Below are 23813 nucleotides of genomic sequence, written 5' to 3'. Positions count from 1 at the left end.
TCCCCACCGCTAGCCGGTTGGGGACCGGAGCCGGATGCCTGCTGAAATCGTTCAGCAGGCATCGCGGCATATCGCCCAGGGGGGCCATTATGTCCCCCCATGTCGGCGATGGCCGCAGATCGCTGGACAAATCAGCCCAGCGTTCTGTGGCGATTCAGGGTCAATCGGGTCTCCAGTGTCTCTGACGGCCCCGAACAGCCATAGCCACTGGTGCCACCTCACGATCCCCCTGATTCGTCAGCCGGTTTACCGGCCGACCAATCAGGGCACCTGCTGCGGGTGTCACTCCTGCAACCCGCTCCGCCCCTCTTCCGGAGGACGTGAGCGGGTGTGGGAAGAAGACCACGGGAGCTGGGGACCCTGATCCCTGGCGTCCCTGTTGGGATCGGGGCCCCAGGAGCGGCGGCGGCAGCGGGACTGACCTGAAGCGGCGGCTTGGAGCTGAGTGACAGCCTCCTGTTGTTGCTTAGCAACAGCTTCCAGCATGTAAAAAGGGCATGCTGGGAGCTTTAGTTATGCAACAGCAGGAGGCAGACAACCACAACTCCCAGCATTCCCTTTTCTATGGAAAAGTGTACCTTCAGCTGTTGTATAACTACAACTCCCAGCTTGCACAAACAGCTAAAGTGCATGCTGGGAGTTGTAGTGGTGCATCTGCTGGTTGCATAACTACAACTCCCAGCATGCCCGTTGGCTGTCGGTGACTGCTGAGAGTTGTAGTTTTGCAACAGCTGAAGGCACACTGGTTGTGAAACTCAGAGTTTTTTTTTTTTTTTACCTAACTCAGTGTTTCATGACCGGTGTGCCTCCAGCTGTGGCAAACTACAACTCTCAGCAGTCACCGTACACCATGCACCGTACATGCTGGGAGTTTTGCAACAGCTGGAGGCACACTGGTTGTGAAACACTGAGTTAGGTCACAAACTCAGTGATACATAACCAGTGTGCCTACAGCTGTTGCAAAACTTAAACTCTCAGCATGTACAGTCTGTCAGCGCATGCTGGGAGTTGTAGTTTTGCAACAGCTGGATGTTCCCCCCTCCCCAATGTGAACGTACAGGGTACATTCACATGGGCGGAGGTTTACAGTAAGTATCCGGCTGCAAGTTTGAGCTGCGACAAATTTTCTGCCGCAGCTCAAACTGCCAGCGAGAAACTACTGTGAACCCCCGCCCGTGTGACTGTACCCTAAAAACACTACACTACACTAACACAAAATAAAAAGTAAAAAACACTACATATACACATACACAGCCCCCCTCCCCTCCCCAATAAAAATGAAAAACGTCTGGTACGCCACTGTTTCCAAAACGGAGCCTCCAGCTATTGCAAAACAATTACTCCCAGTATTGCCAGACAGCCACTGACTGTCCAGGCATGCTGGGAGTTTTACAACAGCTGGAGGCACCCTGTCTGGGAATCACTGGCATAGAATTGCCCTATATCCACCCCTATGCAAGTCCCTAATTCAGGCCTCAAATGCTCATGGCGCTCTCACTTTGGAGCCCTGTCGTATTTCAAGGCAACAGTTTAGGGTCACATATGGGGCATCGCCGTACTCGGGAGAAATTGTGTTACAAATTTTGGGGGCTATTTTCTGCTTTTACCCTTTTTAAAAATGTAAAAATTTTTTGGGGAAAACAAGCATTTTTGGTAAAAAAAATTATTATTTTTTTTACATATGCAAAAGTCGTGAAACACCTGTGGGGTATAAAGGTTCACTTAACCCCTTGTTACATTCCCCGAGGGGTCTAGTTTCCAAAATAGTATGCCATGTGGTTTTTTTTTTTTTTGCTGTCCTGGCACCATAGGGGCTTCCTAAATGCGGCAGGCCCGCAGAGCAAAATTTTCTTCCAAAAAGCCATATGTGACTACTCCTCTTCTGAGACCTGCAGAGCACTTTTCACCCCCATATGGGGTGTTTCCTGAATCGGGAGAAATTGGGCTTCAAATTTTGGGGGGTATTTTTTGCTATTACCCTTTTCAAAAATGTAACATTTGTGGGAAAACAAGCATTTTAGGTAAAACATTTTTTTTTTTTACATTTGCAAAAGTCATGAAACACCTGTGGGGTATTAAGGCTCACTTAATTCCTTGTTACGTTCCCCAAGGGGTCTAGTTTCCAAAATGGTTTGTCATGTGTTTTTTTTTTCTGTTCTGGCACCATAGGGGCTTCCAAAATGCAACATGCCCCCCAAAAACCGTTTCAGAAAAATGTTCTCTCCAAAATCCCCTTGTCGCTCCTTCCCCTCTGAGCCCTCTACTGCACCCGCTGAACACTTTACATAGACATATGACATATGTGCTTACTCGAGAGAAACTGGGCTACAAATACAAGTAAAAATTTTCTCCTTTTACCACTTGCAAAAATTCTAAAATTGGATCTACAAGAACATGTGAGTGTAAAAAATGAAGATTTTGAATTTTCTCCTTCACTTTGCTGCTATTCCTGTGAAACATCTAAAGGGTTAAAGCACTGACTGAAAGTCATTTTGAATACTTTGGGGGGTGTAGCTTTTATAATGGGGTCATTTATGGGCAATTTCTAATATGAAGACCCTTCAAATCCACTTCAAAACTGAACTGGTCCCTGAAAAATATCGAGTTTGAAAATTTTGTGAAAAATTGGAAATTTCCTGCTGAACTTTGAAGCCCTCTGGTGTCTTCCAAAAGAAAAAACATGTCAATTTTATGATGCAAACATAAAGTAGACATATTGTATATGTGAATCAAAAAAAAATGTATTCGGAATATACATTTTCCTTACAAGCAGAAAGCGTCAAAGTTAGAAAAATCCCAAATTTTTCATAAAATTTACGGATTTTACACCAAGAAAGGATGCAAGTTACCACAAAAATGTACTACTATGTTAAAGTAGAATATGTCACGAAAAAACAATCTCGGAATCAGAATGATAACTAAAAGCATTCCAGAGTTATTAATGTTTAAAGTGACAGTGGTCAGATGTGCAAAAAACGCTCTGGTCCTTAAGGCCAAAATGGGCTTGGTCCTTAAGGGGCTAAGGACGCAGGGCGTACAGGCGTTATTCCATTCACCGTCGCTCCCCAGGTGATGACCGGTATGGGATGCCTGCTGAAATCATTCAGCAGGCATCCCGTGACATCACCCAGGGCATAGGGGATAAGATGTCTGATCACGGGGGGGCCGGAGCTGGGACCCCCCGTGATCTCCCTGCAGCCCCTGCATTCTATGCAGGGCTGCATCTCCAGTTTCAGAAACCTCCAGGTTTCTGGGACTGGAGACGGGACATAATGCCATGCCATAATGCCAAGTCATGTCACGCCCCTTCCATTCATGTCTATGGGAGGGGGGGTGACAGCCGTTACACCCCCTCCCATAGACATAAATGGAAGGGGCGTGGTGTGATGTCACAAGAGGGTGTGGCAATACGTCACATCTCCGGTCCCGGATACCCAGAGGTTTCTGAAACTGGAGACGCAGCCCTGCATAGAATGCGGGTGCTGCAGGGAGATCACGGGGGGTCCCAATGGCGGGCCCCCCGTGATCAGACATCTTATCCCCTATCCTTTGCATAGAGGATAAGATGTTTTTGCCCGGAAAATACCCCTTTAAGGCTCACTGTACTCCATGATACTGTCACGATGCCGGCTGGCAGGTAGTGGATCCTCTGTGCCAGAGAGGGATTGGCGAGGATCGCGCTAGTGGACCGGTTCTAAGTCACTACTGGTTTTCACCAGAGCCCGCCGCAAAGCGGGATGGTCTTGCTGCGGCGGTAGTGACCAGGTCGTATCCACTAGCAACGGCTCACCTCTCTGACTGCTGATGATAGGCGAGGTACAAGGGAGTAGACAGAAGCAAGGTCGGACGTAGCAGAAGGTCGGGGGCAGGCGGCAAGGTTCGTAGTCAGGGTGGATAGCAGAAGTTCTGGTACACAGGCTTTAGACACACAAAACGCTTTCACTAGGCACAAGGGCAACAAGATCCGGCGAGGGAGTGCATGGGAGGAGGTTAGATATAGTCAGGGACCAGGTGGAAGCCAATTAAGCTGATTGGGCCAGGCACCAATCATTGGTGCACTGGCCCTTTAAGTCTCAGGGAGCTGGCGCGCGCGCGTCCTAGAGAGCGGAGCCGCGCGCGCCAGCACATGACAGCAGGGGACGGGAACGGGTAAGTGACCTGGGATGCGATTCGCGAGCGGGCGCGTCCCGCTGTGCGAATCGCATCCCCAACGGCCATGACAGTGCAGCGCTCCCGGTCAGCGGGACTGACCGGGGAGCTGCAGGGAGAAAGACGCCGTGAGCGCTCCGGGGAGGAGCGGGGACCCGGAGCGCTAGGCGTAACAGTACCCCCCCCCTTAGGTCTCCCCTTTTTTTTGTCCGGTGACTGCCTCCCCTGGGATGAGGACACCGGGAAGGAATGGATGGTTTCCTCAATGACAGGCAGTACAGCAGGAGTAGGAATGGGGAGGGAGGGAAGAGGGTGAAGCTTGGCACGGGGCAGGGAGACACAAGGACGGGAGCCATGAGGGGACACAGAGGCTTGCCTGAAGGAACTGGGAGGGGGGGAGAGGCATTTTCTGTGGCAGGCAGAGTCCCTAACGACCTTAGGGGGACCGGATACAGGAGGAACCACAGGGTCACGGCAGGGAGTACTGGGAACTGGTTTAAGGCAGTCCTTGGAACAAGAGGGACCCCAACTCTTGATCTCCCCAGTGGACCAGTCCAGGGTTGGGGAATGGTGTAGAAGCCAGGGTAGTCCAAGGAGAATTTCGGAAGTGCAATTGGGAAGGACCAAAAATTCAATTTTCTCGTGATGAGGTCCGATGCACATTAGGAGGGGCTCCGTGCGGTAACGCACGGTGCAATCCAACCTGGCTCCGTTGACCGCGGAAATGTGGAGTGGCTTGACAAGACGGGTCACCGGAATGCGGAATTTATTCACCAAGGACTCCCGAATAAAATTCCCAGAAGCACCAGAGTCCAGGCAGGCCACGGCTGAGAGGGAAGAGCTGGCTGAAGTAGAAATCCGTACAGGCACCGTGAGACGTGGAGAAGCCGACTTAGCATCAAGAGACGCCACACCCACGAGAGCTGGGTGCGAGCGTGCTATCCCAGACGTGGAGGACGGATAGGGCAATCCAACAAAAAATGTTCGGTACTGGCACAGTACAGACAAAGATTCTCTTCCTTACGGCGATTCCTCTCTTCCAGGGTCAGGCGAGACCGATCCACTTGCATGGCTTCCTCGGCGGGAGGCCTAGGCGCAGATTGCAGTGGAGACTGTGGGAGAGGTGTCCAGAGATCTAAGTCTTTTTCCTGGCGGAGCTCTTGATGTCTCTCAGAAAAACGCATGTCAATGCGAGTGGCTAGATGAATGAGTTCATGCAGGTTAGCAGGAGTTTCTCGTGCGGCCAGAACATCTTTAATGTTGCTGGATAGGCCTTTTTTAAAGGTCGCGCAGAGGGCCTCATTATTCCAGGATAGTTCAGAAGCAAGAGTACGGAATTGTATGGCGTACTCGCCAACGGAAGAATTACCCTGGACCAGGTTCAGCAGGGCAGTTTCAGCAGAAGAGGCTCGGGCAGGTTCCTCAAAGACACTTCGAATTTCCGAGAAGAAGGAGTGTACAGAGGCAGTGACGGGGTCATTGCGGTCCCAGAGCGGTGTGGCCCATGACAGGGCTTTTCCAGACAGAAGGCTGACTACGAAAGCCACCTTAGACCTTTCAGTAGGAAACTGGTCCGACATCATCTCCATGTGCAGGGAACATTGCGAAAGGAAGCCACGGCAAAACTTAGAGTCCCCATTAAATTTGTCCGGCAAGGACAGGCGGAGGCTAGGAGTGGCCACTCGCTGCGGAAGGGGTGCAGGAGCTGGCGGAGGAGATGATTGCTGCTGAAGTTGTGACTGAAGTTGGTGCACAATGGTGGACATTTCCGACAGCTGGTGGGTTAGATGGGCGATCTGTCGGGATTGCTGGGCGACCACCGTGGTGATATCAGAGATATAAGGCAGAGGGACCTCAGCGGGATCCATGGCCGGATCTACTGTCACGATGCCGGCTGGCAGGTAGTGGATCCTCTGTGCCAGAGAGGGATTGGCGAGGATCGCGCTAGTGGACCGGTTCTAAGTCACTACTGGTTTTCACCAGAGCCCGCCGCAAAGCGGGATGGTCTTGCTGCGGCGGTAGTGACCAGGTCGTATCCACTAGCAACGGCTCACCTCTCTGACTGCTGATGATAGGCGAAGTACAAGGGAGTAGACAGAAGCAAGGTCGGACGTAGCAGAAGGTCGGGGGCAGGCGGCAAGGTTCGTAGTCAGGGTGGATAGCAGAAGTTCTGGTACACAGGCTTTAGACACACAAAACGCTTTCACTAGGCACAAGGGCAACAAGATCCGGCGAGGGAGTGCATGGGAGGAGGTTAGATATAGTCAGGGACCAGGTGGAAGCCAATTAAGCTGATTGGGCCAGGCACCAATCATTGGTGCACTGGCCCTTTAAGTCTCAGGGAGCTGGCGCGCGCGCGTCCTAGAGAGCGGAGCCGCGCGCGCCAGCACATGACAGCAGGGGACGGGAACGGGTAAGTGACCTGGGATGCGATTCGCGAGCGGGCGCGTCCCGCTGTGCGAATCGCATCCCCAACGGCCATGACAGTGCAGCGCTCCCGGTCAGCGGGACTGACCGGGGAGCTGCAGGGAGAAAGACGCCGTGAGCGCTCCGGGGAGGAGCGGGGACCCGGAGCGCTAGGCGTAACAGATACATTCCTTGAAAGATGTAATTTCCCAAATAGTGTGCCGCGTTGTTGTTTTTTCTATTTGCTTTTTTGGCACCATGGGTGCTTCCTAAATGCGACATGCCTCCTAAAAACCATTTCAGCTACATTCTCTCTCCAAAAGCCAAATTTTGCTACTTCTCTTCTGAGCATTATAGTGTGCTCGCAGAGCACTTTACATCCACATATGGGGTATTTCCAAACTCCGAAGAAACGGGGTTACAAATTTTGGGGGGCTTTTTTTCCTTTTACCCTTTATAAAAATGAAAAATAATGGGGCTACAACAACATGTTAGTGTAAAAAATGGAGATTTTGAGTTTTCTCCTCCACTTTGCTGCTATTCCTGTGAAACCTTTTAAAGGGTTAACAAACTTCCCGAATGCAGTTTTTATTATGTGGTAATTTATGAGGGATTTCTAACATGAAGATGCTTAAATTTACTTCAAAACTGAACTGGTCTTTGAAAATTTCAGATTTTCTGATGTCTTCAAAAAGTAAAAAAACGTTATGATGTTAACATAAAGTAGACATATTGTATATATGAATCAATATATAATTTATTTAACATGTCCATTTTCCTTTCAAGCAGAGAGTTTCAAAGATCGAAAAATGCTAAATTTTCCAAATTTTCATGAATCTTAACCCCTTAATGAACGAGCCAATTTTCACTGTAGGACACGGCCATTTTTTGCACATCTGACCACTGTCACTTTAAACATTAATAACTCTGGGATGCTTATACCTTTCATTCTGATTTCGAGTTTGTTTTTTCGTGACATATTCTACTTTATGTTAGTGGTAACATTTTGTCGATACTTGTAACATTTCTTGGTGAAAAATTCCGAAATTTGATTAGAAAAATTGAAAATTTAGCATTTTTTTTTAAACTTTGAAGCTCTCTACTTATAAGGAAAATGAATATTCCAAATAAATGATATATTGATTCACATATACAATATGTCTACTTTATGTTCCCATCATAAAGTTGACATGTTTTTACTTTTGGAAGACATCAGAGGGCTTCAAAGTATAGCAGCAATTTTCCAATTTTTCACAAAATTTTCAAAATCGAAATTTTTCAGGGACCAGTTCTGTTTTGAAGTGGATTTGAAGGGCCTTCTTATTAGAAATACCCCACAAATGACACCATTATAAAAACTGCACCCCTCAAAGTATTCAAAATTACATTCAAAAGGTTTGTTAACCCTTTAGGTGTTTCACAGGAATAGCAGCAAATTGAAGGAGAAAATTCTAAATCTTCATTTTTTACACTGGCATGTTCTTGTAGACCCAGTTATTGAATTTTTACAAGGGGTAAAAGGAGAGAAATCTTCCTAAAATTTGTAACCTAATTTCTCTCGAGTAAGAAAATACCTCATATGTGTAGTGTTCGGCGGGCGCAGTAGAGGGCTCAGAAGGGAAGGAGCGACAGTGGGATTTTGGAGTGTGAGTTTTTCTGAAGTGGTTTTTGGGGGGCATGTCATATTTAGGAAGCCCCTATGGTGCCAGAACAGCAACAAAACTTTTCGTGAAAGTTGGATGTGTAAATGATTTTTTTTTTTTCTACTAAAATGCTAGTTTTCCCTCAAATTAAATTTTTTTACAAGGGGTAATAGGACAAAATGCCCCCCCCCATCTCTTCTGAGTATGGAAATACCTCATGTGTGGACGTCAAGTGCTCTGCGGGAGCACTATAATGCTCAGAAGAGAAGGAGTCCCATTGAGCTTTTGGGAAAAAAATAGTTTGGAATGGAAGTCAGGGGCCATGTGCATTTACAAAGCCCCCCGTGGTGCCAGAACAGTGGACCCCCCCACATGTGACCCTATTTATGAAACTACACCCCTCACAGAATTTAATAAGGGGTGCAGTGAGTATTTATACCTCACTGGCATTTGACAGATCTTTGGAACAGTGGGTGTTACGCCGAGCGCTCCGGGTTCCCGCTCCTCCCCGGAGCGCTCGCTTCACCTCCTCCGCTGCAGCGCCCCGGTCACGTCCTCTGACCCGGGGCGCTGCGATCCTGCTGCTAGCCGGGATGCGATTCGCGATGCGGGTAGCGCCCGCTCGCAATGCGCACCCCGGCTCTCCTACCTGACTCGCTCCCCGTCTGTTCTGTCCCGGCGCGCGCGGCCCCGCTCCCTAGGGCGCGCGCGCGCCGGGTCTCTGCGATTTAAAGGGCCACTGCGCCGCTGATTGGCGCAGTGGTTCCAATTAGAGTTATCACCTGTGCACTCCCTATATTACCTCACTTCCCTTGCACTCCCTTGCCGGATCTTGTTGCCTTAGTGCCAGTGAAAGCGTTCCTTGTGTGTCCCTTGCCAGTGTTTCCAGACCTTCTGCCGTTGCCCCTGACTACGATCCTTGCTGCCTGCCCCGACCTTCTGCTACGTCCGACCTTGCTTCTGCCTACTCCCTTGTACCGCGCCTATCTTCAGCAGCCAGAGAGGTGAGCCGTTGCTAGTGGATACGACCTGGTCACTACCGCCGCAGCAAGACCATCCCGCTTTGCGGCGGGCTCTGGTGAAAACCAGTAGTGGCTTAGAACCGGTCCACTAGCACGGTCCACGCCAATCCCTCTCTGGCACAGAGGGTCCACTACCTGCCAGCCGGCATCGTGACAGTAGATCCGGCCATGGATCCCGCTGAAGTTCCTCTGCCAGTTGTCGCTGACCTCACCACGGTGGTCGCCCAGCAGTCACAACAGATTGCGCAACAAGGCCAACAGCTGTCTCAACTGACCGTTATGCTACAACAGTTGCTACCACAGCTTCAGCAGTCATCTCCTCCGCCAGCTCCTGCACCTCCTCCGCAGCGAGTGGCCGCTCCTGGGATACGCTTATCCTTGCCGGATAAGTTTGATGGGGACTCTAAGTTTTGCCGTGGCTTCCTTTCCCAATGTTCCCTGCATCTGGAGATGATGTCGGACCTGTTTCCCACTGAAAGGTCTAAGGTGGCTTTCGTAGTCAGTCTTCTGTCCGGAAAAGCCCTGTCATGGGCCACACCGCTCTGGGACCGCAATGACCCCGTCACTGCCTCAGTACACTCCTTCTTCTCGGAAATCCGAAGTGTCTTTGAGGAACCTGCCCGAGCCTCTTCTGCTGAGACTGCCCTGTTGAACCTGGTCCAGGGTAATTCTTCCGTTGGCGAGTATGCCGTACAATTCCGTACACTTGCTTCAGAATTGTCCTGGAATAATGAGGCCCTCTGCGCGACCTTCAAAAAAGGCCTATCCAGCAACATTAAAGATGTTCTGGCCGCACGAGAAATTCCTGCTAATCTACATGAACTTATTCACCTAGCCACTCGCATTGACATGCGTTTTTCTGAAAGGCGTCAGGAACTCCGCCAAGATATGGACTCTGTTCGCACGAGGCGTTTCGTCTCCTCGGCTCCTCTCTCCTCTGGTCCCCTGCAATCTGTTCCTGTGCCTCCCGCCGTGGAGGCTATGCAGGTCGACCGGTCTCGCCTGACACCTCAAGAGAGGACACGACGCCGTATGGAGAACCTCTGCCTGTACTGTGCTAGTACCGAACACTTCCTGAGGGATTGTCCTATCCGTCCTCCCCGCCTGGAAAGACGTACGCTGACTCCGCACAAAGGTGAGACAGTCCTTGATGTCTACTCTGCTTCTCCACGTCTTACTGTGCCTGTGCGGATGTCTGCTTCTGCCTTCTCCTTCTCTACAGTGGCCTTCTTGGACTCTGGTTCTGCAGGAAATTTTATTTTGGCCTCTCTCGTCAACAGGTTCAACATCCCTGTGACCAGTCTCGCCAGACCCCTCTACATCAATTGTGTAAATAATGAAAGATTGGACTGTACCATACGTTTCCGCACGGAGCCCCTTCTTATGAGCATCGGATCTCATCATGAGAGGATTGAACTTTTGGTCCTCCCCAATTGCACCTCGGAGATTCTCCTTGGACTTCCCTGGCTTCAACTTCATTCCCCAACCCTGGATTGGTCCACTGGGGAGATCAAGAGTTGGGGGTCCTCTTGTTCCAAGAACTGTCTAAAACCGGTTCCCAGTAACCCTTGCCGTAACTCTGTGGTTCCTCCAGTAACCGGTCTCCCCAAGGCCTATATGGACTTCGCGGATGTTTTCTGCAAAAAACAAGCTGAGACTCTACCTCCTCACAGGCCTTATGATTGCCCTATCGACCTCCTCCCGGGTACTACTCCACCCCGGGGCAGAATTTATCCTCTCTCTGCCCCAGAGACTCTTGCCATGTCCGAATACGTCCAGGAGAATCTAAAAAGGGGCTTTATCCGTAAATCCTCCTCTCCTGCCGGAGCCGGATTTTTCTTTGTCTCCAAAAAAGATGGCTCCCTACGTCCTTGCATTGACTACCGCGGTCTTAATAAAATCACGGTTAAGAACCGCTACCCCTTACCCCTCATCTCTGAACTCTTTGATCGCCTCCAAGGTGCCCACATCTTCACTAAATTGGACTTAAGAGGCGCCTATAACCTCATCCGCATCAGAGAGGGGGACGAGTGGAAAACGGCATTTAACACCAGAGATGGACACTTTGAGTATCTGGTCATGCCCTTTGGACTGTGCAATGCCCCTGCCGTCTTCCAAGACTTTGTCAATGAAATTTTTCGTGATCTATTATACTCCTGTGTTGTGGTATATCTGGACGATATCCTAATTTTTTCTGCCAATCTAGAGGAACACCGCCGGCATGTCCGTATGGTTCTTCAGAGACTTCGTGACAACCAACTCTATGCCAAAATTGAGAAATGTCTGTTTGAATGCCAATCTCTTCCTTTTCTAGGATATTTGGTCTCTGGCCAGGGACTACAGATGGATCCAGACAAACTCTCTGCCGTCTTAAATTGGCCACGCCCCTCCGGACTCCGTGCTATCCAACGCTTTTTGGGGTTCGCCAATTATTACAGGCAATTTATTCCACATTTTTCTACCATTGTGGCTCCTATCGTGGCTTTAACCAAGAAAAATGCTGATCCCAAGTCCTGGCCTCCTCAAGCAGAAGACTCCTTTAAACAACTCAAGTCTGCCTTTTCTTCGGCTCCCGTGCTCTCCAGACCTGACCCTTCCAAACCCTTCCTATTGGAGGTTGATGCCTCCTCAGTAGGAGCTGGAGCTGTTCTTCTACAAAAAAATCCTTCCGGGCATGCTGTCACTTGTGGTTTTTTCTCTAGGACCTTCTCTCCAGCGGAGAGGAACTACTCCATCGGGGATCGAGAACTTCTAGCCATTAAATTAGCACTTGAGGAATGGAGGCATCTGCTGGAGGGATCAAGATTTCCTGTTATTATCTACACCGACCACAAGAACCTCTCCTACCTCCAGTCGGCCCAACGGCTGAATCCTCGCCAGGCCCGGTGGTCTCTGTTCTTTGCCCGATTTAATTTTGAGATTCACTTTCGTCCTGCCGATAAGAACATTAGAGCCGATGCTCTCTCTCGTTCCTCGGATGCCTCAGAAGTTGATCTCCCTCCGCAACACATCATTCCACCTGACTGCCTGATCTCCACTTCTCCTGCCTCCATCAGACAGACTCCTCCAGGAAAGACCTTTGTTTCTCCACGCCAACGCCTCGGAATCCTCAAATGGGGTCACTCCTCCCATCTCGCAGGTCATGCGGGCATCAAGAAATCTGTGCAACTCATCTCCCGCTTCTATTGGTGGCCAACTCTGGAGACGGATGTTGGGGACTTTGTGCGAGCCTGCACTATCTGTGCCCGGGATAAGACTCCTCGCCAGAAGCCCGCTGGTTTTCTTCATCCTCTGCCTGTCCCCGAACAGCCTTGGTCTCTGATTGGTATGGATTTTATTACTGATTTACCCCCTTCCCGTGGCAACACCGTTATTTGGGTGGTCGTTGATCGATTCTCCAAAATGGCACATTTCATTCCTCTTCCTGGTCTTCCTTCTGCGCCTCAGTTGGCTAAACAATTTTTTGTACACATTTTTCGTCTTCACGGGTTGCCTACGCAGATTGTCTCGGATAGAGGGGTCCAATTCGTGTCTAAATTCTGGAGAGCTCTCTGTAAACAACTCAAGATTAAATTAAATTTTTCCTCTGCATATCATCCCCAGTCCAATGGACAAGTAGAAAGAATTAACCAGATCCTGGGTGATTATTTGCGACATTTTGTTTCCTCCCGCCAGGATGACTGGGCAGATCTCCTTCCATGGGCCGAATTCTCGTATAACTTCAGGGTCTCTGAATCTTCCTCCAAATCCCCATTTTTCGTGGTGTACGGCCGTCACCCTCTTCCCCCCCTCCCTACCCCCTTGCCCTCTGGTCTGCCCGCTGTGGATGAAATTTCTCGTGACCTTTCCATTATATGGAGAGAGACCCAAAATTCTCTCTTACAGGCTTCTTCACGCATGAAGAGGTTCGCGGATAAGAAAAGAAGAGCTCCCCCCGTTTTTTCCCCTGGAGACAAGGTATGGCTCTCCGCTAAATATGTCCGCTTCCGTGTCCCTAGCTACAAGTTGGGACCACGCTATCTTGGTCCTTTCAAAATTCTGTGTCAAATTAATCCTGTCTCTTATAAACTTCTTCTTCCTCCTTCTCTTCGTATCCCTAATGCCTTTCACGTCTCTCTTCTCAAACCACTCATCCTCAACCGTTTTTCTCCCAAATCTGTTCCTCCCACTCCTGTTTCCGGCTCCTCGGACGTCTTCTCGGTCAAGGAGATTTTGGCTGCCAAAAAGGTCAGAGGAAAAAATTTTTTTTTAGTAGACTGGGAGGGTTGTGGTCCTGAAGAGAGATCCTGGGAACCTGAGGACAACATCCTTGACAAAAGTCTGCTCCTCAGGTTCTCAGGCTCCAAGAAGAGGGGGAGACCCAAGGGGGGGGGTACTGTTACGCCGAGCGCTCCGGGTTCCCGCTCCTCCCCGGAGCGCTCGCTTCACCTCCTCCGCTGCAGCGCCCCGGTCACGTCCTCTGACCCGGGGCGCTGCGATCCTGCTGCTAGCCGGGATGCGATTCGCGATGCGGGTAGCGCCCGCTCGCAATGCGCACCCCGGCTCTCCTACCTGACTCGCTCCCCGTCTGTTCTGTCCCGGCGCGCGCGGCCCCGCTCCCTAGGGCGCGCGCGCGCCGGGTCTCTGCGATTTAAAGGGCCACTGCGCCGCTGATTGGCGCAGTGGTTCCAATTAGAGTTATCACCTGTGCACTCCCTATATTACCTCACTTCCCTTGCACTCCCTTGCCGGATCTTGTTGCCTTAGTGCCAGTGAAAGCGTTCCTTGTGTGTCCCTTGCCAGTGTTTCCAGACCTTCTGCCGTTGCCCCTGACTACGATCCTTGCTGCCTGCCCCGACCTTCTGCTACGTCCGACCTTGCTTCTGCCTACTCCCTTGTACCGCGCCTATCTTCAGCAGCCAGAGAGGTGAGCCGTTGCTAGTGGATACGACCTGGTCACTACCGCCGCAGCAAGACCATCCCGCTTTGCGGCGGGCTCTGGTGAAAACCAGTAGTGGCTTAGAACCGGTCCACTAGCACGGTCCACGCCAATCCCTCTCTGGCACAGAGGGTCCACTACCTGCCAGCCGGCATCGTGACAGTGGGCTGTGCAAATTAAAAATTACATTTTTCATTTTCACGGACCACTGTTCCAAAAATCTGTCATACACCTGTGGGGCGTAAATGCTCCCTGTACCCCTTATTACATTATGTGAGGGGTGTAGTTTCCAAAATGGGATCACATGTGGGTATTAATTTTTTTGCGTTTATGTCAGAACCGCTGTAAAATCGGCCACCCCTGTGCAAATCACCAATTTAGGCCTCAAATGTACACGGTGCGCTCTCACTCCTGAGCCTTGTTGTGCGCCCGCCGAGCATTTTACGCCCACATATGGGGTATTTCCGTTCTCAGGAGAAATTGTGTTACAAATTTTGGGGGTCTTTTTTCCTTTTAACGCTTGTGAAAATAAAAAGTATGGGGCAACACCAGCATGTTAGTGTACAATTTTTTTTTTTTACACTAACAAGCTGGTGTAGCCCTCAACTTTTCCTTTTCATAAGGGTTAAAAGGAGAAAAAGCCCCCCAAAATTTGTAGTGCAATTTCTCCTGAGTATGGAGAGACCCCATATGTGGCCCTAAACTGTTTCTTTGAAATACGACAGGGCTCCGAATTGAGAGAGCGCCATGCGCATTTGAGGACTAAATTAGGGATTGCATAGGGGTGGACATAGGGGTATTCTATGCCAGTGATTCCCAAACAGGGTGCCTCCAGCTGTTGCTAAATTCCCAGCATGCCTGGACAATCAGTGGCTGTTCAGAAATGCTGGGAGTTGGTTACCAAAAATAGTAAGCTACTAGTGTGATAATACCCTGGTCACTTACGCAACTAAACAATAAAAGGGAGACCAAAGTATAATTTTAGAATAAAAACATGTACAGCTTTATTGAAAATTCAGACAAGTAAAAACACATAAAAAAACATATAGTATGGCAAGATGGTGGCACAGGAAAAAATGGGAGGCTGAGAGGAACTGTATATCCTATGTGCAAGGTATCCTCAAATTGCACAGATGTTGTCAAATGGCCAAGTCTAAAAATGTGGTTTGCCACGTAGGGCATAACAAATAAACATAATAGGCATAAAAGACATACACAGATACAATGAGCAGATTACAGCATAAAAGGGCAAAGCATAATGGCAATTAACATGCACCTAATCAGGATACCTCTCCCCTCCACCCCGAACGCGCGTTTTCGCACACTTCTTCGTCCGGGGGGCGTGTCTTATGGGCATAGATGTCGGTATTTATGCAGCATATAGACCAATAGTAAAGCTTCCTATCTGTCCCTCCTACTAAATTGATTAGGTACCTGGTGTGAATTAATGGGCGTCATGTCCGGCGGCTAGAAGTAAGTTGGCCGCAGTGTAATAATATCCGGCTCCGGGCCGTGCCTCCGGTCATGTGATTAGTCACATGAGCGGACGTGTAATGATGTTCGCTCATGCGCACTGAGCACAGAGACCGCAACTAATGCGGAAATGAGAAAGAATAATGAGGAGCGCTCGTCACTGGGGTTGCTAGGTTGCACGGATAAACAGCGCATGCACACACAAGACACAGAGCAAAATAGGAGAAAGAAACACCAAGTGTAGAAGTGAAGGTGAGAGCAGTGCAAACTAAGTACAAAGTTTCCTCCTTTCTTCCTGCTTTTGCTTCTGCCTGGGTGTCAAAAGCCCTTTCAGTATGGTCTCCCAACTCCGCCAGGGTAGTATTCAGGTTCCCCCGGTAGGATTTATCTAAACTAGCTCTCCGATGCTCCTCAGCTGGAGATTTTCTGTGTTCTGCTTCTATGCGCAGCCGCTGTGCTGCCTTTGCCACAGGCTACCTGGTAGCCTTCCGTCGCTCCATGTGGCTTAAGCCTGGAATGCGGACACCGCCTTCAAGAAGTGAGGCGACGGGCGGAATGAGTTCCTTATACCTCTGGATAAGGCTCGCAGACCCACTTTCTGTCAGAAGTCCTCCTGCTTCCAGTCCTGCGGACCTTTGGTACCAACAACGGGTCCAGCCAGGCGCCTTTACGGGAAGAGGACCCCCTCCTTCCTGACCTGTCCCTCCCGGAGGTCAGCTAACAGTTCTGGACATTTTGCGGCCCCATCAGGCACTCATAGGCCTACCTCGGCCTGAAGGGTTGCCCCCTCCCGTCGACTTTCTCGGGTGGTTGGTCGTCTTTTACTCTTCCGGGATGCCTGGACCACGCACAAATTTGCCTCCCTTCATGGGATTGCTTTTTTTCTTTCCTGGACCCCCCTCTCTAGCGGAGGCAGTTCGGGGCGCGCTCCAGTTCCCTTTCATCCAGGGAGTAATTGTCCCGGTTCCTTCAGGGGAACGTTTTCGAGGTTTTTATTCCAACCTTTTTGTGGTCCCCAAGACAGGCGGCTATGTTCACTCAATCTTGGTTCTCGAGCATCTCAACCAGCATCTTCTGCTTTCCATTCCGAATGGCATTCATGGTTCAAGGGGAGTTTTCCTCCTCGGTGGACATCAAGGATGCCTGCCTCCACATTCTAATATTTCCCGGTCTCCAGCGGTACCTCCGCTTTGCAGTTCCGGATGCCCATTTTCTATTGTGGCTCTCCCTTTCGGTCTGGCCACTACTCTGTGGGTTCTTACTAAGGACCTGGCGCCTGTGATGGCCATTTTATGGACAAGAGTTGTTTCAGTGTTTCCTTTCTTGAACGAACTCCTGATCAGAGCTCCAACCAGGGCCCAGAATCAGGGGAGTCTTTGTCTCAACCTCCAACCCTTGTCTCTCTTCGGTTGGATGGTTAATCAGGACAAGTCCAACCTTTCTCCTGGAGCTCCAGTTCGACGCGGCCTCTGCCCGCTTTCGACTCCGCTGGACATTCAGCTGACTCTCTTGTCAGGAGTCTGATAACTTTGGCATCCTGCTCCATGAATGTCCTTGGTGGTGGCCCTTGAGGCCGTTCCATTCGCCTAGTTTCATCACCGACCTCTTCAACTGGTGATTCTCTTCCGGTGGGACAGGTCTCCAAATCTCTCTCGACCGCAAGATTGTTCTCCCCTGCTTTTCAGGGGCACTTCTGTCAGGCTGGGAAGGTGTTTTCAAGGACCGGACGGTCTGGGACTTTTGGTCCCTTGGGAAGCCCTTCTCCCCATCAACATGTTGGGACTAGGGCAATTCTATCTTTGTTTGCTTCTTTGGGAAATTCACTTCTGGGCGGAACTCAGGTTTCCAGCCATCTCAGCGATCTTCATTCCGGACATTCTCAACAGGGAAGTGGTCTGTCTCAGCCGTTCCTCAGTCGTTCAAGGCGAGTGGTCCCTACATCTGGAGGTGTTTGCAGTGACCTGCAACCTCTGGGGCGCACCAGGCATGGACCTCTGCACGTCCCACCACAACCGAAGTGTTCCTCCCTCTTGGTCGGGCTTTGCCCTACTTTATCTGTTTCTTGGTTGGGCTTTGCCCTACCTTATCTGTTTCCTCCCCTTCCTCCCATTCCAGGGTCCTGAGGAAACTCACAGCAGAGGGCGTTCCTGCCATTCTCATGGCCCAGACTGGCCCCACCGGGCGTGGTACGTTGTTACAGTCAGGCTCCTAATGACTTACCGATGCACCTTCCCTCTGGCCCAAACCTCATATCTCAGGTCCCTTGTGCCACCCCTATTTACCATCTCTGCTTTTGACAGCGTGGCAGTTGAGGCCGCGGTTCTAAGGACCCGCAGTTTCTCTTCCCAAGTGGTTCGCACCATGCTGAGGGCTCGCAAGCCTTCCTCTGCAAAGATTTGCTGCTAAACTTTGAAGCCCTCTAATGCCTTCAAAAAGTCAAAACATGTCAACTTTATGATGCAAACATAAAGTAGACATATTGTGTATGTGAATCAATATATAATTTATTTGGCATGTCCATTTTCCTTATAAGCAGAGAGCTTCAAAGTTATAGAAATGCTAAATTTTAAAAATTTTCATGACAGAAAGGATGCAAGTATTGATGGAAATTTACCACTATCATAAAGTTGAATATTTCACGAAAAACAAATCTTGGAATCAAGTTCATAAGTTAAAGCATCCCAAAGTTATTAATGCTTAAAGTGACAGTGGTCAAGTTTGCAAAAATGCTCTGGTCCTTAAAAGGGGTACTTCAGTGGAAAACATTTTTGTTAATCAACTGATGCCAGAAAGTTAAACAGATTTGTAAATTACTTCTATAAAAAAAAAAATCTTTATCCTTCCAGTACATATTAGTGGCTGTATATTACAAATTAAGTTCTTTTGTTCATGGATTTTTTTCCTGTCCACAGTGCTCTCTGCTGACACCTCTGTCTGTATCAGTAACTGTCCAGAGCAGGATAGGTTTGCTATGGGGATTTGCTCCTGTTCTGGACAGTTCCTGATACAGACAGAGGTGTCGGCAGAGAGCACCGTGGACAGCAAAAAAAAAAAAAAAAAGAAATAAAAAAAGAAAATAACTTTCTCTTTCTACCTTAAAGGGGTACTCCGGTGTAAAAAAAAAATTTTTTAATCAGCTGGTGCCAGAAAGTTAAAGGAGAACTCCAGAATATAAAAATTGTCCCCCATACTGCCGGCAGTAAAAAAATAAAAATGTACATACCTTCCTTCGCTCCCGCGGGGCCTCCGGTAAATGACTCCGGTCTCCACCGCGATCCTCTTCCTGGTTGCTGGTGGTCGGCGAGTCATACCGCGCTCAGCCAATCACCGGCCACAGTGAAGTCCTGACTCGGCCGGCGATAGGCTGGGCGGCAGTGTGAGAACGCTTCAAGACACTAAATTCTTCACTACACCGGCACCTGTGGCCGGGCCGAAAACATCACACTGCCGCTCAGCCTATCGCCGGCTAAGCCGGGACTTCACTGCGGCCGGTGATTGGCAGAGCGCAGTATGACTCGTCGACCACCGGCAACCAGGAAGAGGATCGCGGCGGAGACCGGAGCCGGTTACCGGAGGCCCAAAGGGAGTGAAGGAAGGAATGTACATATTAATTTTTTTTACTGCCGGCAGTATGGGGGACAATTTTTATATTCTGGAGTTCTCCTTTAACTTTCTGGCACCAGCTGTTTGACAGCGTGGCGGTTGAGGCCGCGGTTCTAAGGACCCGCAGTTTCTCTTCCCAAGTGGTTCGCACCATGCTGAGGGCTCGCAAGCCTTCCTCTGCAAAGATTTGCTGCTAAACTTTGAAGCCCTCTAATGCCTTCAAAAAGTCAAAACATGTCAACTTTATGATGCAAACATAAAGTAGACATATTGTGTATGTGAATCAATATATAATTTATTTGGCATGTCCATTTTCCTTATAAGCAGAGAGCTTCAAAGTTATAGAAATGCTAAATTTTAAAAATTTTCATGACAGAAAGGATGCAAGTATTGATGGAAATTTACCACTATCATAAAGTTGAATATTTCACGAAAAACAAATCTTGGAATCAAGTTCATAAGTTAAAGCATCCCAAAGTTATTAATGCTTAAAGTGACAGTGGTCAAGTTTGCAAAAATGCTCTGGTCCTTAAAAGGGGTACTTCAGTGGAAAACATTTTTGTTAATCAACTGATGCCAGAAAGTTAAACAGATTTGTAAATTACTTCTATAAAAAAAAAAATCTTTATCCTTCCAGTACATATTAGTGGCTGTATATTACAAATTAAGTTCTTTTGTTCATGGATTTTTTTCCTGTCCACAGTGCTCTCTGCTGACACCTCTGTCTGTATCAGTAACTGTCCAGAGCAGGATAGGTTTGCTATGGGGATTTGCTCCTGTTCTGGACAGTTCCTGATACAGACAGAGGTGTCGGCAGAGAGCACCGTGGACAGCAAAAAAAAAAAAAAAAAGAAATAAAAAAAGAAAATAACTTTCTCTTTCTACCTTAAAGGGGTACTCCGGTGTAAAAAAAAAATTTTTTAATCAGCTGGTGCCAGAAAGTTAAAGGAGAACTCCAGAATATAAAAATTGTCCCCCATACTGCCGGCAGTAAAAAAATAAAAATGTACATACCTTCCTTCGCTCCCGCGGGGCCTCCGGTAAATGACTCCGGTCTCCACCGCGATCCTCTTCCTGGTTGCTGGTGGTCGGCGAGTCATACCGCGCTCAGCCAATCACCAGCCACAGTGAAGTCCTGACTCGGCCGGCGATAGGCTGGGCGGCAGTGTGAGAACGCTTCAAGACACTAAATTCTTCACTACACCGGCACCTGTGGCCGGGCCGAAAACATCACACTGCCGCTCAGCCTATCGCCGGCTAAGCCGGGACTTCACTGCGGCCGGTGATTGGCAGAGCGCAGTATGACTCGTCGACCACCGGCAACCAGGAAGAGGATCGCGGCGGAGACCGGAGCCGGTTACCGGAGGCCCAAAGGGAGTGAAGGAAGGAATGTACATATTAATTTTTTTTACTGCCGGCAGTATGGGGGACAATTTTTATATTCTGGAGTTCTCCTTTAACTTTCTGGCACCAGCTGTTTAAAATTTTTTTTTTTTTTACACCGGAGTACCCCTTTAAGGTGAAAATGGGCTTGAAGTATTGAAATTTGACAAGACAGCCAATACAGTTAAAGCAAGTCCTTACATATAAAATTAGCTCATTCAGGGTCCTGTACAGTATACACAGTGTACCCGAGATACAAGATGGAGCCACATTCACCTGGTGTCCATAGGAGCAGCTAATCCTCTCAGGTAAAGAGTAGTGCAGTACCACACTAGACTGTAGGAAGGTGTTACTAGATACCAAATCAGTGTATGCACTTTAATAATAAAGGGGTTTAACAGTGAAATGCCCAATTGGTTTCATGGTCTATAAATGATTTTGCAGTCTAGTCCCATTACTTGTAGGAATGAGTTGCAACATAAGACCCAAGCCATGGATAATATGGTGCTGCTTCTGCAGACCCATTTTTTCTAATACTGGATACCTCATCCAAGTATCATTACACTAGTATGTTGTACTTTAATTGGACTATTATTATATCCACTGTTCACTGGTAAAACTGTGTGAATGGTAAACTAATACAGTAAAAGATATATAGTTTTTGCCATTTGATTAGAGAATAATGTATGTTGTTCTTAAATAAATCTTTAAAGGGGTATTCCAGGCCAAAACTTTTTGTTATATATCAACTGGCTCCGGAAAGTTAAACAGATTTGTAAATTACTTCCAGAAAAAAATCTTAATCCTTCCAATAGTTATTAGCTTCTGAAGTTGAGTTGTTGTTTTCTGTCTAACTTCTCTCTGATGACTCACGTCCCGGGAGCTGTGCAGTTCCTATGGGGATATTCTCACATCATCCACATCCTGGGACATGACATCATCATTGAGCAGTTAGACAGAAAACTTCAGAAGCTAATAACTATTGGAAGAATTAAGATTTTTTAATAGAAGTAATTTACAAATCAGGCCAGTTGAAGCACTATGTAGTGCGAAACAACGTTGTCGTCTCTCTGTGGTATCCCCCCTCCCCCCCCCCCCCCCCCGCATTTGCAATCTCATTTGTCTTCTCCCTGGGTAACCCAGATTGTGAGTATGTGCAACAAAGAACTTTGCTGAACCGAGGATTGGTGAGTTGCCGCCTGCTTCATTCTCCTTCTACATGAATTGTTTGGATTTACCTATTCATCAGTCTGAGCACCACACACACCTCACTGCCATATCCGCTATTGAGCTATATAGTCCAGAGGATCAGAAGTAAGCTGTGCCGAATTGCTCTGTCTTTCTTCATTAATTTACAAATCTGTTTAACTTTCCGGAGTCAGTTGATATATATAAAAAAAGGTTTTGCCTGGAATACCCCTTTAATGCACTCAGCATCTGAATTCCATTGTCAAACAATATTAAATATTTTGGCAGAATGTTTTTTAAACTTAACTCCAGAGTGTCAGTTTGCATGTTATGTAGAGAATTCTCTATGCCTGTACAGCTGCCGATGTCTACTGTAGACCACCATTACAATATTTATTTTTGGGTACAGTTGACTAAACTTGTCAGTACAGATGAGGCTGTAGAACTGCAAAGTATCTCAACCAAAAATATGCCAAAAGTACATGTGAACATATTTATTGGGAGATTTTACTGGTGTATAGCCTAACAATGCATTACATAAGACATGAATTAAAGGGGTACTCCGCCCCTAGACATCTTATTCCCTATCCAGTGGCGGGACCCCCGCGATCTCGGCTGCGGCACCGCAGACATCCGGTGCACGGAGCGAACTTCGTGATGTCATGGCCAAGCCCCCTCAATGCAAGGCTATGGAAGGGGACGTGATGTCCGTCATGTCCCCTCCCATAGACTTGCATTGAGGGGGCGTGGCCGTGTTGTCACAAGCCTCTGGCGCTGCACTCAATGCTCTAAACGAACGCCAGGTGCAGCAGGGAGCTCACGATCAGACATCTCATCCCCTATCCTTTGGATAGGAGATAGGATAGGATGTCTAGGGGCAGAGTACCCCTTTAAGATTTTATTTGACTATGGATGGTTGTACTTTGTGCTTAGTGAATGGTTAAGGATGGTTTTCCTTAAAAACACTCTTAATCCCAGAGGAATACAATACAGAAATGTAGGTGCACTACTGTGGTAGATGTATATAATAACATTGGCTATCCCTCAACACTGATGTTAAAATTGAGACATTCGCCAGTGTATCCTTATATTAAGGACACACCAGAGCCCGCACACCACGTCAAGGTTTCTCAGATGGCACGGGACCTAACGCTAAACCTACCTGTGCGTGAAAAGCAAAAACCAGGGGCCAGTGGGCAATTACAGCAGCACTAGGCCAACATGCAGCCTACTCCCAGTTCCCTCCAGCGTGACTGAGCACACATACAATGGGAGGAGGGAGAGAGGCTACAAGCCCCACCCAAGTTGGCTGATATAGGTGCATGGCCTCACAGGTGCAACCCTAATGCTGCCTGGAAAATGTTCAAGGCGCATTAACATATGGAGTTTACACACCTCCACGTATAAATTTTTAAACAACAACAAAAGACGTGGTCTCAAAAGGCTGGAGGTCCTCAACCCCAAATGCGGTTGTGCATATATACTGGTTGTGCATATATACTGCATGTCGGCCTAGTGCTGCTGTAATTGCCCATTGGCCCCTGGTTTTTGCTTTTCACGCACAGGTAGGTTAGCGTTAGGTCCCGTGCCATCTGAGAAACCTTGGCGTTGGTGTGCGGGCTCTGGTGTGTTCTTAATATAAGGATACACTGGCGAATGTCTCAATTTTAACAGTGTTGAGGGATTAGCCAATATCATTGTATACATCTACCACAGTAGTGCACCTAAATTTCTGTATTGTATTATTCTAATTGTTACACATTCACACCGTTTATCTGGTGTAGGATTCTATTGTGGCACTTGTAGTCTGCTGCAGGCATCCTCCATTGTATGCATTTTTATGCTGGGGATCGCCCCTAGCAACGGACTACAAGGGCAGGATCTGCTCCCCCAGTATAAATGCACAACTGCATTTGGGGTTGAGCACCTCCAGCCTTTTGAGACCACGTTTTTTGTTGTTGTTTAATCCCAGAGGACACAGAATGCAACTCATCAATATTAATTATGGCATCTAAATTTTGGGGGGGC

The sequence above is a fragment of the Hyla sarda genome, chromosome 1 (assembly GCF_029499605.1).
Source record: "Hyla sarda isolate aHylSar1 chromosome 1, aHylSar1.hap1, whole genome shotgun sequence".
Taxonomy (NCBI): Eukaryota; Metazoa; Chordata; class Amphibia; order Anura; family Hylidae; genus Hyla; species Hyla sarda.
The sequence above is the reverse complement of the archived record's forward strand: the minus strand, read 5'-3'. Positions refer to the sequence as shown.